Raw genomic sequence first — 23,437 nt, 5'->3', positions numbered from 1 at the left:
ACTGGGAAAATGCCCCTCAGACTCTACAAGTCCTCGGATTCCCACCAGAGGGTTACCCCCTTATATACTCAGTGGACTCTCCCCTACCTAACAGTGAGTCCCACTTAGCAGGGCGTATCCCGCCAAGTCAGGAGAGCGCACGTGCTAATGGCCGCCCGGCTACACCAAAATGATTTACAGAAACCTGTCCAGGTCTGGCGGGAAATTCAGAGCTCCACCCCCGAGATGGGAGTGACTCAGTGCAGAGCCCGAACCACTCCTTGATAGTTTGTGCCCCTCCTCTGGATTTGTGACGATTCAGGGGATTCCTTCCCCTTCTTTTTCCTCTGTCCCATCTCCTGCCAATCCCTCTACCCTTTCCCACTCCTGTCCCGCTCCGTCTACCTCTCCCCCACTACCTTAGCGCATGCCCTGCAGGTCTCGCGCGCCCGCACGGTCCCTGAGCCCACGCAGTGCCGCTCCCCGCTCCCGGACACCCGCTGTGCCCGCGGCTAGTACCTCACCTTCCCTGGTTGCTCCGTCCGCTGCTCTGCCTTCCTCCAGTGGGGTGCCCGCGGCGCGGCACTCCGCGCGCCTGGTGGGCGGGCTGTGCGCATGCTCCCTCTGCTCGCAGAGGGCGCGCGCGCACGCTCCTCCTCTGGGTCCTGTCGCCCTTCTGCTCCCTCCTCTCGGTCCCTGCGGGCCATCTCCCTGTCGCGGCCTGTGCGCGCGCACCCGCAACGTATGGAGGGCACGCGCACACGCTCCTCTTATTTAGCCTGTCACGTTCCTGACTCCTCCTCCCAATCCCTACAGGCCATTCCCCTGACTGCCCATTCTGTCTCCTCCTCTTCTCGCCCTGACCTATCTTTGTTGTCTCCCACTTCTCTCTCTGCTCCTCCCCTCTCTCCTATTGGTGTGTCTCCCTTTATAATCCCTGTCTGTCCACTTCTTCCTCGCTCTGCATAGTTCCTGTTTCCCTGTGTGTGCTGACCTAGGCTGTGCTCCCTCTGTGTCCCTGCTGTATCCTGCGCCTGTGTTTACCTTGGATTTCCCTGGCTTTTGACCCCTGCTTGTCCTGGACTACCCTGCTCTCTGTATCCCTTTGAACCTTGCTACAAACTCTACCTCGCTACCCTCTGGCATCCTTGGACTTGGCTTTGTACCCTGACGACTCTACCCTCTGGACCCCTGGACATTGGCGCACGGACACGACCATTCTTATGCTTACACCATCGGACGTTGCAAGTATATCTAACAACTCTCTCTACAGGCCCAGCAACGCTATACCACACTCCGGGCTTGCTCCCACTGCTGTGGGTGTGTGGTGTAATACCGTTCCCACCTCAGTACTGGGGTCTTGCCAGGTCTGCGGGCATATAGGCGTGACAGGATTCCCCCAGAGGGAGGGAGCACAGTGAGCCTCGATCAGCCACTTCTGTTCCCCATAAGGGAGATACCGGATGCAGCAAGACACACCCTCAGTTGTATGGAGTCTGGCGAGCACAAGGAGTGACTGTACCCTTTCTTTTGTGCCCGTGCTTACAAAAAGGCTTGAATATGTCTGGTGAGGTAGATGTCGACCTTTTTCAGCTACCAATAGAATTCCAGGTGACAAAGTTGGACGGGGAGGTGTGCGTACAATGCTGCAGTACCAAGTGTGACAGCTCAGGAGGCGAATTGAGCCGGGGACCCTGGTGTGCTTGCTGTGGGGCACAGTTCCTGAAGCCCATGCTGTGGCGGCCAATGGAATGCGCAGAGAAAGATGCGACTGACCCCCCTACCCGGGCGGCCGATGCTGCTAACCAGACTGTTTCAACCATTGAGGCTTCAGAAAACCGTGCACTCCGGTTCCAGGCTTGGTTCCAGATCCGGTCTCCGACTCAGTTCCAGACCCGGTTCCAGATTTGGTTCCAGAGCCGGAACCACAGATGTCGGAACCACAGGGTAAGGTGGGTGCACTTCCACTAGTGGCGCAGGAGCGGGACCGCTTATTGCCGATAGCCACCTGTGAATGCGAGGTGCCCCGACGCTGTTCCCCTGTCGAGGTGTCCCTACCTTCATCATTTTCTACCGATGACAGTAGCCAGCTATCCGTGGTGATGTGCCAGCCGGCGGACCACCCAAGTGAAGCTGGGGACAAAGAGTCAAGTACCTCATCTGCTGCGGTCCTTGCTGTGGACCCCTCTGCCCTACAACGACCGATCGGGCCTACATCTATGGTACCATCAGTCCCAGGCTTGGAACCAGTACCTACCGACAACAGGGGTGAGTTGACTGCCCCAGGGGTGTCGGGTGTGAGTCCCTAGGTGACCGAGGAGCATGGTAGCTCCTTAAGCATGGCCACCAGGGCGAATGGCTCGCCCTGGAATTGCGTCCTGGCGGAGGTGTTCCCCCTAGAAGATTGCTACCAGGTGGTACATGTGGATCAATGCCCCCAGCCTACCTGCCAAGCGGAGAGAAAATTCAGTCCCATCGCGGTGCCCAGTGCAGCGGAGGTGGTGCCTGATAGCGTTCCAGATGACCTGACAACCGTCTGCAGCCAGCGGAGCGGTGAGGCACCAACCCTTTACTCCTTGCAGGCTGCGATGGAGGTATCCAGTGAAGAGGCTCTGCTCTGCGCTTACTTCTACGCGAAGGATCCCCAAGCACTTTCGTCTCAAGACATGGATCTGCACCCAGATTTTGTGATGTCCCCAGAAGACGGCACTTCTGAAGCGACTGCTGGAGCAAACCAGGACTATGCTGTGACCGCTTTGGTAATTATTGCCTCCTTCAGGCGCAACCTGAAGAGGTCTGTTCACCAGGTGGTGGACCGAGCAAAAAGTCAGGATCTCCCAGTCTACCGCATAAGTGATGCGGCTGACTGGGTAAAGGTCTGGCTAAGAGACCCCTTGCTGTTCCTTCCACCAGGGGGAGGAAGTGGCTTAGAACCAGAGACTGTAGCACTCAACCATCATCTCAAAGAGTCTACAGAGACTCCCGTTTCCGTAAATGAGAATACCCAGAAAGTGACTCGCAGGAGTCAAAGTGAGGCGCCCTCACATGATCAGTTAGGGGCACCCCACTATGGGTCTCAGCAAACAGCTAACACTCAGCTGGCCTCGGGTATCACTGTGGTTATTAATTTATGTACTGTTGATGATAAAGTGCATGTGATATGTTGTACATATTATGCATTGCATTTTTATTGTGTTACTTTATGCTGTGTAACTTTATGCATTGTGACGCTGTCCTCCAAGCGGGGTAGTTGGTATTTTTACCAGGGGGAGAATGTAGCCAGGTCCCCTCTGGCTCCCCGGTTCCCGTTTCCCCCTCCTTTGCCATCCCTACAGTGAGGGCAGTAGCGAGTAGCGAGTGGTGACGGGCTGGCCGGCGGCCCCCTTTGCAGTGCGCAGCCATGTTTGAAGTACCTGCGCATGCACAAAACCGGTGGGGCGGCCATTTTAGTGCTTGCAGACTGGCAGAGGTGGTGCTCTGTAGCACAGGGACATCCCCAGTTCGCGCATGCGCAGTTAGCAGCAGCGGCGGCCATTAAAGACTTGCGCATGCGCATTAGAGATCGCGCACGTGGCGCCAATGGTACAGAGGTCCACAAGGGACTGCAAGACCCAGCAGCCACTGGGGTGGATATAGTGGGGCTGGGGTGGGTGGTTAGGCCTCCCGGATGGGTAGCGGGGGATGGGGGTTAACCCCTTAATTACTATAGTGGTTATTAAGGGGTTAGGGGCCAGTAGATTGTATTTCTTCATGTACGCTTGCTGGCAACAGAGGACATGGACTTAGAGTATGCTGACGAGGACGCCCTTCATAATGACAGGGGTAAGTAGAAAGTTTTATTTACTTTATTTATGCTGGCTGGCTAATGTTTGATTTTATAATGGGTAAATGAGCTATTATTCATATCTGGATAATAGGTATTTTGCCCATTAATGTACGGCATGTGTTGTGGGGAGTTGTTGGGGGTAGAGGAGGTGGGTAGTAGGGTTGTTGTGTTTATTTTTGTTTCTTGGGGTAGAGGGATTGGGTGAAGGGGGTAGTAGCCCCAAGGGTGTGTGTTTAGGCCTTACGGGGGGTAGCAGGAGTGGTTAACCCCTTTATTACCATAGCGTCATGTGACCAGGACATTTAAATGCATAGGAGAAACCGGCACCCCATAATGGGGCCTGTATATCAGGAAGCAGGGGGTCCCCGGACCTGAAATCAATGCGGTTCTGCTCCGGAGAACCCCATCTCATCTACATTAGTATTGTGTAAAAAAACTTTGTGTAAAAAAACTGGCGGCATAACCAGCCCAGCGATTGTTTTTAATAAAGCCTTATAGAATAGGCCCCAGAGTGTCCAAATACAGGACATTCGGCCCTCATTTAGTCCCAAAGCCACAAAAGGGGTGTAAGCCCGATAGGCCACGGGCCTAAGGCAGCAAAATTTGGGGCGGGGCAGAATTTGGAGGCGGCATGCGCAGCCGGCAACGTGACGTAACACGGCATAATGTTGCCATGGCAACGGGATGGTGCCATGCTTGAAGAGGAGGGTGGCACCAGGTAAGTGCTCACGGGCGCCATTTTTTTTTTTTTTTTTTACTCCACCACTGTTCATAGCATATTCGATAAGTTCCCTGGCACTTTGGTGGCAGGAAGCTGGAGCACCTAAAGATAAATGGATTTAAAATAGTCACGTCTCGCCCCAATGCCACTTCAATCACTGGGTTTAGGCCTTTGCTTTGGATTGATACTTTTAGGTGAAATGAGTTGATAAAAGAACAATTTCTATCCGGCTGGAAAACTCAAGCTATTAACATTGTCTTTCTTTGAAGTTTTATGGGAAATCAATATGGCTGCTGGGCTTGGCTCTCTGCCCGGCCTACTCCGAGAAAGCCAATGGGCGGACACACACACACACACACACACACAAAAACACACCACCCTAGGAAACCAAACCCCTCACACATCTTGGCTCACCATATTTACAAACAGACTTCAAAATATATTTTAAAATAGATTTCGGTGTTAGGCCTGGGCTGCCAAACCCGCGGCCCACAAGATGTCGCCATGCGGCCCACACCTGCTGAACCGACAGGGGGGAGAGCTGGGACAGAAGTCCAGTGCCCGGTGACTGCGGGGGCCTGGCGGGCGCTGGAAGTTGCTGCCGCACCTCCTCTTCCCCTCGCTAGTGCAGGCCGGAAGAATCCCGCGCAATACCGGAGGCTCCCCGAAGGTAAGGTATGGGTCTATTGTGGGGGGGTGGGGTAGGTGTGGGGCTATTGTTGGGGGGGAGAGGAGGGTGGATAGGTGTGGGTCTATTGTGGGGGAGGGGGGCTGGTGTGGGGCTATTGTGGGGGGAAGAGGGAGGATAGGTGTGGGTCTATAGTGGGGTAGGAGGGCTGGTGTGGGGCTATTGTGGGGGAGGGGGGCTGGTGTGGAGCTATTGTGGGGGAGTGGGCTGGTGTGGGGCTATTGTGGGGTAGGGGGGTTGGTGTGGGGCTATTGTGGGGGAGGACTAGTGTGAGGCAGAGGGGTTTATGTGGGGCAGAGGTAGGGTGACCAGGCGTCCTGGTTTTTCAGGCTCTGTCCCGTTTTTTTGTGCCGCTCTGATTGTGAATGAGCAGCCCACTCGTCCTAATTTTTGCCGGAACAAATCTGGTCACCCTGGTCAGGGACAACTCTGCACATCTCTACCTCCGGGGATTTTCCTGGTGAGTAGCATTTCCTGTAAACCATGGATTCCCCAGCAACCCTGCCCATAAAAAGCCAGGACCATGATCCTCCCTTCTTCTTCTGGCTTTCTGGTCATCACTAAGGTCCAATGAACAGGCAAACTAGGGCATGAAGTTTCCAGGGCACGCCAGCAGGGATGCCACCACTCCGGGTTTGACCCGGAGACTACGGGTTTCGGCCACATATCTCTGGGCTACGGGCTTACCCTAAAAATCTCAGAGTGGCGCCGGCATCTCCCGGCATCCATCCCCCCCTGCAAATCCTGTTAACATGGCTGCGTGACGACAAATGGTGCCTCTTTGCCATGACAACTGGGGTGCTATGTGATGTCATGTGGCACTACGTTGCCATGACAACAGGCGCCATTTGACGTCGCGAAGCCATGCTGACTGGACCTTGCAAAGGGAGATGATGCCAGGAGATACCGCCACCGCCGGTAAGATAAATAAATATATAAATAAGATAAATACATGTAAAAATGTTTATTGCAAAAACTCTCCGGCTTAGCCTTCAACAGAAGGTGGCAACCCTGCACGACAGGGAAGGGCGGCCCGGCCGGCGGAACGCACAGGAAGTCGGGCCCAACCTCTGCTACCAGCCAAACCTACTCTGGTAAGTACAGGGCCTCCATCTCTGGTGAGGAGACCTCAGGCCGTGCTTACATGCCGGCGACGGTCCGTCGCCCGAAAACAAAAGCATTGCCGCCGCCATGTGCGCTTATAGTGCGCGCGACGGCAACAGAGCGACGGAGCCGTCACGAAAACTGGTAGCCGGCAAAATGTGATTTTTCAAGGGCTGTTGCGTCACGTGACGGCCCTTGAACCAATCAAATTGCCGGAATTACGCGACGCCACCACCCGGCGAAATATAACTTTCGCCGGTGGCGACGGGTGACATCAACCGTCGTGTCGCAGTCGCCATCGACGACACTATAGGCACGGCCTTAGGTTCCCATTCCCCCTCCCCCTTCAGCACACACCCCTGCCCAAGAATGCATTAATGATGAACCTGTAACTCAATGTGTACGTGTGTCTGACAGTCTCTGTGTGTCTGTCTTTCTCTTCCTATCCCCCCACCGCCCCCCTTGGTAAGTGCAATGGAGGGGACAGGGCTCAGTACAATGCACAGAAGAGGGCCCATTTCCTGAAGGAAGCCCTAATAACGGCTTTGTCGCTGGCTCTGTCAGAGAGGCGCATCACGATTTATGAGCACTTTGAGTGAAAGACAAAGGAGGCTCTTATCACCCAAGAGAGGGGTGAGCATGCCTTTAGGCAGAAGTGTCCAATCTCACTTTGTCCTGTCCTACCCTTGTAAGTGAGCCATACCTCTGGCACCACCAACTTCATACTAATATTTTAGTGGGTTTATGTCTTTTTAGATCTTTTGTGCTGAAATCTTTAATTGACTAAAAAGAGTAATATATATTTGTCATGCTGAGTACAGTACACAGCGGTTGTAGCCGTTCCGCCACGTCCAAACGTTCACCGCCAATTTGCCAGGACTCGCCCCGCCGCCGGAACCTTCCCTACCCTAAAACCCCTTAAACTAACCCCCTACCCTAAGCCCTTACCCTAAACCCCTACCCTAACTGCTAAAACCACTTAAATTAACCCCCTATTCCAACCGCTAAAAACTCTTAAATTAACCCCCTACCCTAAGTACTTACCTTAAACCCCCTATCCTAACTGCTAAAAACACTTAAATTAACCCCCTACCCTAAGTACTTACCTTAAACCCCCTATCCTAACTGCTAAAAACACTTAAATTAACCCCCTACCCTAAGTACTTACCTTAAACCCCCTATCCTAACTGCTAAAAACACTTAAATTAACCCCCTACCCTAAGTACTTACCTTAAACCCCCTATCCTAACTGCTAAAAACACTTAAATTAACCCCCTACCCTAACCGCTAAAACCCTCAAATTAACCCCCTTTCATAACCGTGAAAACCCCTCAAATTATCCCCCTAACCGCTAAAACCCCTCAAATTAACCCCCTACCCTAAACAGTAATACAACTTACTTTACAAGCTGCCGGCGGATGGCATTCCAGCGGCGGATCGGCAGAGGGTCCGTCTGCGGTGAAACGGCGTGACCAAACGTTCCCGTTCCGTAGTCAAAATACCTTGCGGTGAATTTCTCCCTTTAGTGACAGGGGAATAGGGACACGTAACCATTTCTCCACAACACGTCACGTCTGTTATTTGTTTCGATTAGACCGCAACATTTACGTCTTAAAAAAAAAAAATTGCGATCACGTTCGATCTTTTAATTGAATGTAAAACAACGAGGTCGATTTTTCTCTGGACACGGTCTTATTAAAGTTAGCTTATTTATGCTCTAGGAATAGAAACAAGAAAGTTGAACTCAGTTTGTAAAGAAAAATAAATAGTGGTACTCGGCGCCCACTAAAACCGTCGCACGTTGAACCAATATTGAGAGCTCTTACGTTTGTGAGGAACTCTCTAAATGATCCATTAAATGGTATGACAGCCGCACCAAACCTCTGGTTCTCCCGGGCACATACGTACGTTAGAACTGTGTGTTTTGCAGCTTTAACCGAGTTCTGTAATGGATGTCAGCTGAGCTAAAGCAGGGCTTTTGCTCAGCTGACGTCCATTACAGAACTCGGTTAAAACTGTAATCCCCATTTTGTATGTGAATCAGGGGCCCCCGGCCTACAGGGCCCCCCCGGCCTTCTAGAGATAGCTTGTTTTTTGTGCTAGAACAAAACCACGAATATGGCAGCGAGGTCACCAATGGAAAGCTGAGACGTGTCATGGCCTGATGACTTTGCTATTCTCTGGTTGGTTCGCCAGAGCGAGGCTCACACCGGCTGCCATTTTGTCCTCGTAGGAGACATTAGCATTCTTGGCAGGTGGTAAAAAGTGCACATATCTTGGGAGTCGGAGGAGCGGGGGTCAGGTGACCAACAAAAAAATAATCCAAGTAGCGCTGATTGCGGCTTTAACAAATCGATTAATAAACATGGCTTTTTAATTATGAGAAAATTGTCTCTTTGTTTAAGCAACACAGCAGGGGCGGGCAACTCCAGTGCTGAAGGGCCACCAGCAGGTCAGCTTTTCAGAATATCCCTGCTTCAGCACAGGTGGCTCAATCAGTCCCTGCTTCAGCACAGGTGGCTCAGTCTCCAACTGAGCCAGTGATTGAACCCCCTGTGCTGAAGCAGGGATATCCTGAAAACCTGACCTGTTGGTGGCCCTTGAGGACTGGAGTTTCCCACCGTTGACCTATAGCATCAAACACTCTCATGAAGAAATAACACTCTCTATTGGTCAGTTTGGATCCGCTGCTGTTCTGTTTTACACAATCCTCCCCCCCCCCCAAAAAAAACCACCACCCCCCCACGTGGGCACAATGTAAGAGAAAAATGGGAAAGAGTGCGAATCGGACACACACCGTCTGTCACAAGAACAAGTTGGAAATATTGACTGGTGTTAGTGACTGTGAGTGCTCATTTGCCTGTCATTACCCAGAATCCCTGACTGCAGCGGAAGCACTGGATGCTAAGAGATAATGGGGAAGAGCAGCGTTGCAGACCTGTCTGAGCCGTGTGAATGTGCTCACAACGTGGTATTTTTATTTGGTGAATATTTGCACATTCTGCCAACATTCGCATTACAAAGAGAGAAATTCACCTCCGCGATCCGGCGAAACCAGCAGATCTTTTCCTAATGTCAATTTGCAGGGACTTTTGTGTTGGAAATCAGGGCCAAATCTGCACACCTCTGGGAGGAGCGTCAACACCCCCACCACTGACTGTGAAAGGGTTAAGAGGCAATCCAATACAAGTTTGTTACCATGGGATTGATGCAGGGATCTGGATCCCATTAATGTCCGCCCCCGGGACCCCCCCAAAAGGACGCCGTGACATCATCGCGTTTGGCTTCCTATGTGACGCGGGCGCTTTAAACGTTAAAAACCCAGCTAGCTCAGCCGGGGCGGTTTACTATCACCCCCCTTTGGAAGAAGTATCTCCGGAAGCAGGGGGTCCCCGGAGCGGTAATGAATGGAGTTCAGACACCACCTGCTTCAACCCTGGGTTAAAAAAAAACAAATACTGAAATACTGTAAAACATCACGACTTACTTCTTTAATGAGCGCTCCTGCTACTGTGACTCCCTGTGTATACTGTGTATAGCGCTAGGCCTGTGTCTGCCCGGTGTCGTCAGTACAGAACCTAACTGAACAGGACATGTTTATTTATACAGTGATTACACACGGCTCCCCTCCCTCCCCGGAGTCTGTAAGCCAGGGACAGCCAGCACGGGGAGAGAAGGGGCTTACCAGCAGTGTTTGCTTCACACGTAATCCAATCTATACAGAATAGTGCCATGCGTGACCTTGTGACGTATACTGTCATTTGCTGTCACTCTCACGGACCTGGTGTCTCAGTGATAAACATTAGGACATTTCCATTCAAATGACATTTTTTTGGGGGGGGGTCGAAACCCCCCCCAAAATGTCACAATTTTTCAAATGGCTAACTCCTATTGGCCCCTAAAAAACATTCCCTACATTTAAAGGGGACGCAAATGATGCTTAATAAAATGTAGGTTATTGCACACGGAATTTTAGTTGCGGCAAAAAAAAGTACAGCGCCCGTCCCCGCGCCCGTCCCCGCGCCCGTCCCCGCGCCCGTCCCCGCGCCCGCAGCTCACCGCGCCCGCAGCTCATCGCAGGGCAATATAGCCAACCCCCCGTAGTGAATGAAACAATAACACAATCGTAACTTGTGCTCCTAATTGTAGAGGTTGCCGCAGTATACAGGGCCAGGATGTGGGCTGATAATCTGTCCCTGTATATACAGCTCCCACCCATCAGCGCGCCTGCTTGTTTTTATATTGTAACCTCCTGCTGTCCGGCCTTCTTCCCTCTCACCTGTCTCCCCTACAATCTATCCTAAACGCTGCTGCCAGAATCACTCTACTCTTTCCTAAATCTGTCTCAGCACCTCCCCTCATTAAATCCCTCTCCTGGCTTCCTATCAAATCCCGCATCTCGCACCCCATTCTCCTCCTCACTTTTAAAGCTTTACACTCCCCTGCTCCTCCTTACATCTCAGCCCTAATTTCTCGCTATGCACCACCCCGACTCTTGTGTTCTTCTCAAGGATGTCTTCTTTCTACCCCCTTTGTATCTAAAGCCCTCTCCAAGCCTTAAACCTTTCTCACTGACTGCCCCGCACCTCTGGAATGCCCTTCCCCTCAGTACCCGACTAGCACCCTCTCTATCCACCTTTAAGACCCACCTTAAGACACACTTGCTTAAAGAAGCATATGAATAGCACTGTGGATATTCTGAACACACGATACATAACGCTTGCCCCCTGCAGACGCACTTACCAGAACTCCCTCCTACTGTCTCTGTACGTTCTCCCTACCTACCAATTAGACTGTAAGCTCCTCGGGGCAGGGACTCCTCTTCCTTAATGTTACTTTTATGTCTAAAGCACTTATTCCCATGATCTGTTATTTATATTATCTGTTATTTATTCGATTACCACGTGTATTACTGCTGTGAAGCGCTATGTACATTAATGGCGCTATATAAATAAAGACATACAATACAATACAATATAAATAAATCCTGCCCGGACCCTTTTTTATACACTTGGAACGCCTTGAAGACAGTATTCCTTTTGTTTGCCGTAGGGTGGCGGGTTTTTGTCACTTTTTTTTTAATCGCCATAACGAAGTTTGCGTACCTGGTTGCTGCCACTTCCGGGTTCACATTGCATAACCCGCCTCACACTGATGTGATACAGAGGGTAGAAACAAGCTGTCTGTGAGCAGGGTTAACTGGCTCTGCACTTCTGTAACCCAGTCTGTGCTGTGTAATGCGACGGGCGTATTATAGGGTTCCGTGTTAACATAGACAAGAAGCAAAAGGTGTCACACTGTGAAAACTCCTTTGCATGTCATTACCCAGAATCCCTGGCTGCAGTGGAAACACTGGATGTTAAGAGATAATGGGGAAGGGCAGGGTTGCAGCTCGGCTGAGACGTGTGAATGTGCTCACACCGCGGTATTTTTATTTGTTATATATTTCTGAAGTAGCCATTGGATGTGCGAGAGCCTCGCTGGCAGCAGTGGGGTTAATGTAACACACTGTAGGATTTTGCTTTGTAACGCGGGATTTCACCGGGCCGGTAACTGTCGGGTGAGCGCTACAAAAAACTCTGGCTGCTATTTGCCGACCGGCACGGGGAACGGCCGGCACGGGGCCTCTGTCCCCCCTCCCCTCTGTCCCCCCTCCCCTCTGTCCCCCCTCCCCTCTGTCCCCCCTCCCCTCTGTCCTCCCTCCCCTCTGTCCTCCCTCCCCTCTGTCCCCCCTCCCCTCTGTCCCCCCTCCCCTCTGTCCTCCCTCCCCTCTGTCCCCCCTCCCCTCTGTCCTCCCTCCCCTCTGTCCTCCCTCCCCTCTGTCCTCCCTCCCCTCTGTCCTCCCTCCCCTCTGTCCCCCCTCCCCTCTGTCCCCCCTCCCCTCTGTCCTCCCTCCACTCCATTCCCCCTCCCCTCTGCCCCCTCACCTCTGTCCCTCCTCCCCTCTGTCCCCCTCCCCTCTGTACGACATCCCCTCTGTCCCCCCTAGCCTCTGTCCCCCCTCCCTTCCGTCCCCCCTCCCCTCCGTCCCCCTTCCCCTCTGTCCCCCCTCCCCTCTGTCACCCTCCTCTCCGTCCCCTTTCCCCTGTCTCCCTCCTCTCCGTCCCCCCTCCCCTCTGACCCCCCTCCCCTCTGTCCCCCCTCCCCTCCGTCCCCCCTCCCCTCTGTCCCCCTCCCCTCTGTCCCTCCTCCACTCCATTCCCCCTCCCCTCTGTCCTCCCTCCCCTCTGTCCCCCCTCCCCTCTGTCCCCCCTCCCCTCTGTCCTCCCTCCACTCCATTCCCCCTCCCCTCTGCCCCCTCACCTCTGTCCCTCCTCCCCTCTGTCCCCCTCCCCTCTGTACGACATCCCCTCTGTCCCCCCTAGCCTCTGTCCCCCCTCCCTTCCGTCCCCCCTCCCCTCCGTCCCCCTTCCCCTCTGTCCCCCCTCCCCTCTGTCACCCTCCTCTCCGTCCCCTTTCCCCTGTCTCCCTCCTCTCCGTCCCCCCTCCCCTCTGACCCCCCTCCCCTCTGTCCCCCCTCCCCTCCGTCCCCCCTCCCCTCTGTCCCCCTCCCCTCTGTCCCTCCTCCACTCCATTCCCCCTCCCCTCTGCCCCCTCCCCTCTGTACGACATCCCCTCTGTCCTCCCTCCCCTCTGTCCCTCCTCCACTCCATTCCCCCTCCCCTCTGCCCCCTCACCTCTGTCCCTCCTCCCCTCTGTCCCCCTCCCCTCTGTACGACATCCCCTCTGTCCCCCCTCCCCTCTGTCTCCCTCCTCTCCGTCCCCCTTCCCCTCTGTCTCCCTCCTCTCCGTCCCCCCTCCCCTCTGTCCCCCCTCCCCTCCGTCTCCCCTCCCCTCTGTCCCCCTCCCCTCTGTCCCCCTCCCCTCTGTCCCCCTCCCCTCCATCACCCCTCCCCTCTGTCCCCCCTCCCCTCTGTCCCCCTCCCCTCTGTCCCCCCTCCCCACTGTCCCCCCTCCTCTGCCCCCTCCCCTCCGTCCCCTCGCCCCTCTGTCCCCCATCCCCTCTGTCCCCCATCCACTGTCCCCCCTCCCCTCTATCCCCCCTCCCCTCTGTCCCCCCTCCGCACTGCTCCGAGATCTTGCTTTTTGTTATTGGTAACGTTTAAAGGGATCACTACGTCTTCACCCTGCGAGGGAGCAGGAGGGGGAATATCACAGAGGCCCGTATTTGATGGCGCAATCCCCCCCACCCCCCTCCTCCACCCGTAGCCGGGTCAAAAAAAGATGTGTTGAAAATCATTTTAATAGTCGTATCTAATCATGCTAAAAGCAAAGATTTGACTTTAGTCTCTGGGGATTCATTACTCGTTGTATTTTTTAAGAGGTCTTTAAATGGGGGGTTGGGGGGGAGCTACTGAAGGATATTGTCGTTTCCGGGGACCCCCGACCCCTGCTCCCTGCTCCCCATCCTGGTGAAGGAAATGGGATGAGGGCTGGAGATACAGTATGACAGGTGTGACCCCCCATCCCCCTAAATGTCCAATTCTACACAAAAATTAGCAAAACTGCAGGTTGGAAGGTGCCACGGATATTCACAGCTTATAAGTATGGGGACCACGTTTACACAAGTAGAAACCGAGACACATAAAAAGAATTATTGATTAAACAAATTACAGAATTTACAGGCAATCCAAGAGGCACTTAAACTATATATATATATTTTGCTTTATATATATATATACAGCCTTTGATTACTTTTATTGAAAAGGAATTACCTAAACTGCCGATCGATTCGTTCTCCCGTGATCGATCGACAAAGATCCTGCTTCCCGGGGGTTCAGTAAATGGCTGCCTTTCTGTTTCCATCAATCCTTCAGTCAGTGTAACTCAGCAGCTACAATGTATCCTTATATTACTAAGGTAACATTATCTATTGTTACAGTTTGCAGCTCAAACTGCTGGGAACATTGGTAACAAATGATCACAAACAGGAAAGTGTTACAAAGAACTTGCACTCCTGGGGAGGTGGGCTAAAGCCTGCTATAGAAATCACAGGATGCTCAGTGTATTAAAACTCATAAAAAACAGCTGTATTAAAAAAAATGGAGCAAGTATCAAATACTACAGAACGGATTTTTTTTTTAAGTGTAGGATATTCCATATTCCTTTAAAAATAAACATAATGGCATTTCTCTGCTAGCGTCCCCATTTATGCTGTATTATTGATTTATTTCAGTTTCCTAACATAACACAAACTCTCCAGTGTAGCAAATGACGTTTTCGTTTATATTAATAAATGGTTTAGTTAAATGATCTCATCTAAATAAACACGCAGTGTCTATTTTTACAGTTTTAAGAGTTTTAAGTGAGTCCAAAACAGGGAAATGCCCCAGACCCGGAACATTTGAACGATTTTGAGGAAATTATCTGGACGCCGGGACGTTTGATGAAAATCCGGAACTGTCCCGGCTACACCGTGGCGTATGGTCACCCTACTTATAAAGCGCTGAAAAACTCCACTGTGCTGTACGGAGATTTTTGTGGGCACTAGTCCATTTCACATAGAGGTAAAGTGATTTTCCCCACAGAGCGGACGCCGTTTAACCATTTCGCTGCCAGCGCGGCCCGAAGCACATATTGTATGTCTTTATTTATATAGCGCCATTAATGTACATAGCGCTGCACAGCAGTGATACATGTGGGAATCAAATAAATAACAGATAATATAAATAACAGGTCATGGGAGTAAGTGCTACAGGCATAAAAGTAACATTAAGGAAGAGGAGTCCCTGCCCCGAGGAGCTTACAGTCTAATTGGGATGGTAGGCCTCCTAGGCCGTGAAGGGGTTACAGGGTTATATCGACAACAGAGCAATAACGGCGTTTATTTTCTTTCAATTCAGAATTCTCTCCCCGCGCGTCACCGCGAATGAGATCGCAAGCTCTTTACAGCGGAGATTCACTCATCCTATCTGTGCACAGCGCAGTGTAAACCATCAGCTGTATATAGGTGGAGGGGGGGGGGGGGGGAGTGGTACTGCCCCTTTATAGCACCTGAACACACATTTTTTTTAATGAAACTTGCCATTTATGGAAACATAATGTTTTCTCTCCTGACATACATGTAAAGTGACCTGAGTGAGCCGTGGCATGTTTAATAGGTTCAATTACGCGGATAAACATCTGTGTTTTTTAATGAATTTGACGGTTAGTAGTTTTTTTTAACATTGATTTTGTAAACTTGAACTTTTCCACAGTAAATAAAATTGGCTGGTTTCATCTAAAGCTAGGAGTGGCCAATTCCACGCCTCAAGGGCCACCGACAGGCCGGGTATTAGGGATATCCCTGCTTCAGCACAGGTGGTGCAGTCGAAGACTGGGTCACTAAATGAGCCACCTGTGCTGCAGCAGGGACATCATGAACCTGACCTGTTGAGGGGGGAAGAGGTGGGTGGGGGAGGGGGGGCTTTAGGACTATGTCAGCCGTCCAGAACTTGCCACAAAATATTGTGCTTTTGTGTCAATTATTTGCAAAGTATTTATTAATCCGGCGAATTAATATCAGCTGCGGATATGCTTGAATTCAGTCGAGCCAGAGAAAAGGGAAACTTATTCATTTTTACATGGCTACAAATAAGTAAAACTGTTACTGTGGCAGTGACTAAATCTTCCTGAGGAAACGCGAGGGAGTAGCGCCCCCCCTGGCAGGTCGCCCCTCCTCCAGCAGGCGTGACGCCGCAATGTCACGTGGTGATGCGTGCCCATGACAATGGGACGTCCCATGACATCCCGTTGTCATGGAAATGCGTCGCCACGTGACGTCGGGATGCTGACAGGAGGCGGCAAAAGGTACGTGCATTGCTCCGTCGCCGAGCGCCCTCGTCAATAACCCTTGCCACCGCTCCCACACTCGCTGCGCCGACGCGCCATCATTAAATGCCCTTCGTCATTGACAAGGCTGCGCCGGACTCTGACATTTAAAGATGGGGGGCGGAGCGCACGGCGGCCCTTTGCGGTTGACGCCACGGGCAAATGCCCGGCCAGCCCACCTTTTAATCCGGCACCGCGTATATATAATATATATATATTTTTACAACATACGTTTCTTATCCGTCCCGGGAGATCCGTGTAATTCGCGAACGAATCCTTTTATCGTCTTCCCTTTCACCTTACACCATTTTTTCCCCCCTAAGCTGCTTCCACCATCCAAGTCGACAAACAAAAAAGTGTGTATTTGCGCGTTTAGTGGGGTCGTTGGGCTGAGCCTAGATAATACGCACACATTAAACACAGCAGACGAGGCGTTAATTGGGGGAGGGCTTTTCTCCTTATTGCTCTTCCAATATACTTTGCTAAGAGGGGTCCCAGTGATCTCACTTTGAGGATTTGGGAGATAAACCCCTGTTTACACTGCTCGCCTCTGATCAGGGGTCTCTTCAAACAAGGCCCTTCAACGCCTTTTGTGTTCTCCAGGCCCGCTTTATCCGGCTCTGCTGCCTGGAAGATTTTTTCTCTTTCACTGTAAATCCTCGGATAAAACCCAAAAGTAAACACAGTGAGACATGGCCGCCCCTGACGCCCGGGGAGTGTGAACGTGCGGAACTCCGGGGCTCCGTGGCGACGGGCGGCGGGGAGGTGTGCGTGTTTTATAGAAGGGAACACGTGTTGTTTTCGGCGGGACCTGGAGGGATATGTCTGCCGTCAATAAAAGTGGATACTGATATTGTGTATAATGTGCATTTTTATAACAGACGTGTTCTTGTACGCAGAGGTATTTCTTATAGCGGGAACAGGTGTCTTCTTCTGTGTTGTCCACACATTATAGAAGTTAGGGTGAGTAAAATCATGACAAAAACCCCTCCGCCGTAGTGTACAGCAAATAAAACTATCACTTGGGAGCATGTTCACACGCCCCAGCCAGGTCCCCAAAGCTGCCTTTCCCCATTATCTCCCAGCATGCAGTGCTTCCGCTGCAGTCAGGGATTCTGGGTAATGACAGGCAAATGACCCCACAGCGTGTCACTTTTTATCTTCTGTTTTATGTCAGAAACGTGCAGTGCATGCAGGGTATTTTATGCAATGTGTTTAATATGAGGCACATACACCTTTGAGTGTTTAGTACAGGGTACATGTGCAGAACAAGGCTCCTCTGCCAGCGAAAGGGTTAAAAATGGAAGGGAGCATCTGTGTACATAGAATATAAAAAGCTCGTGGGGATGTATGGGGGTGTTAGAGGCAATCCAAGCAGCTTAAAGAAATAACATAATAATCATCATCTTTTATTTGTTTTAATATATGCAGCGTTTGATTTCCTCTATTGAAAACTAATTACCTAAACTGCCGATTGATTAATTCTCCCATGATTGATCAGCAAAAGATCCGGCTTCCCAGGGTTCACTAAATGGCCGCCTTTCCGTTTCAAATCAATCCTGAAGTCAGTGTAACTCAGCAGCTACAATGTATCCTTATATTACTAATGTAATAGTATCTATTGTTACAGTTTGCAACTCATACTGCTGGGAATATTGGCAACAAAGGATCACAAACAGGAAAAGTGTTGCCAGGGCCCTGCACGGCTGGGAGAGGTACGTTAAAACCGGGATACGACGAATATTAAACGCATTAAAAATGGCATTAAGAATTGAATTTAAAAATAAAAAAAAACCTTTAGGTGCAGGCACGTTCGCAAACAATGTACCATGAAAATGATACTGAAGAGCTGTAGGGGCGATCCCCCTGGGATGTGTTTCCACTTGGTCTCCTCACAGCTTTGGGACCCCCCACCTTACACTCAGGGTCCCCTTTACTTAAATGATGCACTCTCCTGGACCACACTCGCTGTCTCTGGTAGGGGCTGTTCTGCTGGGCTAGGACGGCGCTGCCACCGCGGTGTTTCACTCACCGGTCTCCGCGGGACAGTTCCTCTCCCTCCTCGTGGGTGTCTCCTCGTCGGTCTCACCGCGTGTCACGTGCTCCTCTCTCCCGTCCCGTATCCTCTCTCCGGGACGTCACCTGTCTTGGTATCCTATAATCTCAGTCCTTTCCTTGGCTCACAGTCATTGGTCGAAGGGCATCTCCATCACTATACTTGTGTGTCCACTGGGGTGTTACATATATATTTAGACTACTGTGTGTGTATTAGTGTGATAGTGTCATGTGCACACCAAATCTATCAGTGTTTGTCACGACATTTGTGCAGTGGGATTATAGTTAGGGTGACAGTACGCCCCGGATTACGCTGTATTATTAGGGTGACTGTACGTCCCGGGTTACGCTGTATTATTAGGGTGACTGTACGCCCCGGGTTACGCTGTATTATTAGGGTGACTGTACGCCCCGGGTTACGCTGTATTATTAGGGTGACCGTACGCCCCGGATTACGCTGTATTATTAGGGTGACTGTACGTCCCGGGTTACACTGTATTATTAGGGTGACCGTATGTCCCGGGTTACGCTGTATTATTAGGGTGACTGTACGCCCCGGGTTACGCTGTATTATTAGGGTGACTGTACGTCCCGGGTTACACTGTATTATTAGGGTGACCGTATGTCCCGGGTTACGCTGTATTATTAGAGTGACTGTACGCCCCGGGTTACGCTGTATTATTAGGGTGACTGTACGCCCCGGGTTACGCTGTATTATTAGGGTGACTGTACGCCCCGGGCTACGCTGTATTATTAGGGTGACCGTACGCCGCGGGTTACGCTGTATTATTAGGGTGACTGTACGCCCCGGGTTACGCTGTATTATTAGGATGACTGTACGTCCCGGGTTATGCTGTATTATTAGGGTGACCTTACGCCCCGGGCTACGCTGTATTATTAGGGTGACCGTACGCCCGGGTTACGCTGTATTATTAGGGTGACCGTACGCCCCGGGTTACGCTGTATTATTAGGGTCACTGTACGCCCCGGGTTACGCTGTATTATTAGGGTGACTGTACGTCCCGGGTTACACTGTATTATTAGGGTGACCGTATGTCCCGGGTTATGCTGTATTATTAGAGTGACTGTACGCCCCGGGTTACGCTGTATTATTAGGGTGACTGTACGCCCCGGGTTACGCTGTATTATTAGGGTGACTGTACGCCCCGGGCTACGCTGTATTATTAGGGTGACCGTACGCCGCGGGTTACGCTGTATTATTAGGGTGACTGTACGCCCCGGGTTACGCTGTATTATTAGGATGACTGTACGTCCCGGGTTATGCTGTATTATTAGGGTGACCTTACGCCCCGGGCTACGCTGTATTATTAGGGTGACCGTACGCCCGGGTTACGCTGTATTATTAGGGTGACCGTACGCCCCGGGTTACGCTGTATTATTAGGGTGACTGTACGCCCCGGGTTACGCTGTATTATTAGGGTGACCGTACGCCCCGGGTTACGCTGTATTATTAGGGTGACCGTACGTCCTGGGTTACGCTGTATTATTAGGGTGACCGTACGCCCCGCGTTACGCTGTATTATTAGGGTGACCGTACGTCCCGGGTTACGCTGTATTATTAGGGTGACCGTACGTCCTGGGTTACGCTGTATTATTAGGGTGACCTTACGCCCCGCGTTACGCTGTATTATTAGGGTGACTGTACGTCCCGGGTTACGCTGTATTATTAGGATGACCGTACGTCCCGGGTTACCCAGTATTATTAGGGTGAGCGTACGCCCCTGGTTATGCTGTATTATTAGGGTGAGCGTACGCCCCGCGTTACGCTGTATTATTAGGGTGACCGTCTGTCCCGGGTTATGCTGTATTATTAGGGTGACTGTACGCCCCGGGTTATGCTGTATTATTAGGGTGACCATACGCCCCGCGTTATGCTGTAATATTAGGGTGACCGTATGTCCCGGGTTACGCTGTATTATTAGGGTGAGCGTACGCCCCGGGATACGCTGTATTATTAGGATGACTGTACGTCTCACGTTCGCTGTATTATTACGGTGACTACACCCCGCGTTACGCTGTATTATTAGGGTGACTGTATGTCCCGGGTTACGCTGTATTATTAGGGTGACCGTACGTCCCAGGTTACGCAGTATTATTAGGGTGACCGTATGTCCCGGGGTACCCTGTATTATTAGGGTGAGCGTACGCCCCGGGTTACGCTGTATTATTAGGGTGACTGTACGTCTCACGTTACGCTGTATTATTAGGGTGACCGTACGACCCGGGTTACGCTGTATTATTAGGGTGACCGTATGTCCCGGGTTACGCTGTATTATTAGGGTGACCGTATGTCCCGGGTTACGCTGTATTATTAGGGTGACCGTACGCCCCGGGATACGCTGTATTATTAGGGTGACCGTACGTCCCGGGTTACGCTGTATTATTACGGTGACTACACCCCGCGTTACGCTGTATTATTAGGGTGACCATATGTCCCGGGTTACGCTGTATTATTAGGGTGACCGTACGCCCCGTGTTACGCTGTATTATTAGGGTGACCGTACGCCCCGGGTTACGCTGTATTATTAGGGTGACCGTACGACCCGGGTTACGCAGTATTATTAGGGTGACCGTATGTCCCGGGTTACGCTGTATTATTAGGGTGACCGTACGCCCCGTGTTATGCTGTATTATTAGGGTGACCGTACGTCCCGGGTTATGCTGTATTATTAGGGTGACTGTACGTCTCACGTTACGCTGTATTATTAGGGTGAGCGTACGCCCCGGGTTACGCTGTATTATTAGGGTGACTGTACGTCTCACGTTACGCTGTATTATTAGGGTGACCGTACGCCCCGGGTTACGCTGTATTATTAGGGTGACTGTACGTCTCACGTTACGCTGTATTATTAGGGTGACCGTACGCCCCGGGTTACGCTATATTATTAGGGTGACCGGACGCCCCGGGTTACGCTGTATTATTAGGGTGACTGTACGCCCCAGGTTACGCTGTATTATTAGGGTGACTGTACGTCTCACGTTACGCTGTATTATTAGGGTGACCATACACCCCGGGTTACGCTGTATTATTAGGGTGACCGTACGCCCCGGGTTACGCTGTATTATTAGGGTGACCGTATGTACCGGGTTACGCTGTATTATTAGGGTGACCGTACGTCCCGGGTTATGCTGTATTATTAGGGTGACTGTACATCCCGGGTTACGCTGTATTATTAGGGTGACCGTACGCCCCGGGTTACTCTGTATTATTAGGGTGACCGTACGCCCCGGGTTACTCTGTATTATTAGGGTGACCGTACGCTCCGGGTTACGCTGTATTATTAGGGTGACTGTATGTCCCGGGTTACGCTGTATTATTAGGGTGACTGTACGCCCCGGGTTATGCTGTATTATTAGGGTGACCGTACGCCCCGTGTTATGCTGTATTATTAGGGTGACCGTACGCCCCGGGTTACGCTGTATTATTAGGGTGACTGTACGCCCCGGGTTACGCTGTATTATTAGGGTGACCTTACGCCCCGGGTTACGCTGTATTATTAGGGTGACCGTATGTCCCGCATTACGCTGTATTATTAGGGTGACTGTACGCCCCGGGTTATGCTGTATTATTAGGGTGACTGTACGTCCTGGGTTACGCTGTATTATTAGGGTGACCGTGCGTCCCGGGTTACGCTGTATTATTAGGGTGACCGAACGCCCCGGGTTACGCTGTATTATTAGGGTGACCGTACGCCCTGGGTTATGCTGTATTATTAGGGTGACCGTACGCCCCGGGTTACGCTGTATTATTAGGGTGACCGTGCGTTCCGGGTTACGCTGCATTATTAGGGTGACCGTACGCCCCGGGTTACGCTGTATTATTAGGGTGACCGTATGTCCCGCGTTACGCTGTATTATTAGGGTGACCGTACGCCCCGGGTTACGCTGTATTATTAGGGTGACCGTATGTCCCGGGTTACGCTGTATTATTAGGGTGACCGTACGTCCTGGGTTACGCTGTATTATTAGGGTGACCGTATGTCCCGGGTTACGCTGTATTATTAGGGTGACTGTATGTCCCGGGTCATGCTGTATTATTAGGGTGACCGTACGCCCCGGGTTATGCTGTATTATTAGGGTGACCGTACGTCCCTCCTTACGCTGTATTATTAGGGTGACTGTACGTCCCTCCTTACGCTGTATTATTAGGGTGACTGTATGTCCCGGGTCATGCTGTATTATTAGGGTGACTGTACTCCCCTGGTTATGCTGTATTATTAGGGTGAGCGTACGCCCCGGGTTACGCTGTATTATTAGGGTGACCGTATGTTCCTCCTTACGCTGTATTATTAGGGTGAGCATATGCCCCGGGTTACTCTGTATTATTAGGGTGACCGTACGCCCCGGGTTACTCTGTATTATTAGGGTGACTGTACGTCCCGGGTCATGCTGTATTATTAGGGTGACTGTACGCCCCGGGTTATGCTGTATTATTAGGGTGACCGTACGTCCCAGGTTACGCTATATTATTAGGGTGACTGTATGTCCCGGGTTACGCTGTATTATTAGGGTGAGCGTACGCCCCGGGTTACGCTGTATTATTAGGGTGACCGTACGTCCTGGGTTATGCTGTATTATTAGGGTGACCGTACATCCCGGGTTATGCTGTATTATTAGGGTGACCGGACGCCCCGGGTTATGCTGTATTATTAGGGTGACCGTACGTCCCGGGTTACGCTGTATTATTAGGGTGACCGTACGTCCCGGGTTACGCTGTATTATTAGGGTGACCGTACGTCCCGGGTTACGCTGTATTATTAGGGTGACCGGACGCCCCGGGTTACGCTGTATTATTAGGGTGACCGTACGTCCCGGGTTACGCTGTATTATTAGGGTGACCGTACGCCCCGGGTTATGCTGTATTATTAGGGTGACCGTACGTCCCGCGTTATGCTGTATTATTAGGGTGACCGTACGTCCCGGGTTACGCTGTATTATTAGGGTGACCGTACGCCCCGGGTTACGCTGTATTATTAGGATGACCGTACGCTCCGGGTTACGCTGTATTATTAGGGTGACCGTATGTCCCGGGTTACGCTGTATTATTAGGGTGACCGTACGCCCCGGGTTACGCTGTATTATTAGGGTGACTGTATGTCCCGGGTTACGCTGTATTATTAGGGTGACTGTACGCCCCGGGTTACGCTGTATTATTAGGGTGACCGTACGCTCCGGGTTACGCTGTATTATTAGGGTGACCGTATGTCCCGGGTTACGCTGTATTATTATGGTG

This window comes from Ascaphus truei, chromosome 3 (assembly GCF_040206685.1).
Source record: "Ascaphus truei isolate aAscTru1 chromosome 3, aAscTru1.hap1, whole genome shotgun sequence".
In the NCBI taxonomy this organism is placed as follows: domain Eukaryota; kingdom Metazoa; phylum Chordata; class Amphibia; order Anura; family Ascaphidae; genus Ascaphus; species Ascaphus truei.
The sequence above is the reverse complement of the archived record's forward strand: the minus strand, read 5'-3'. Positions refer to the sequence as shown.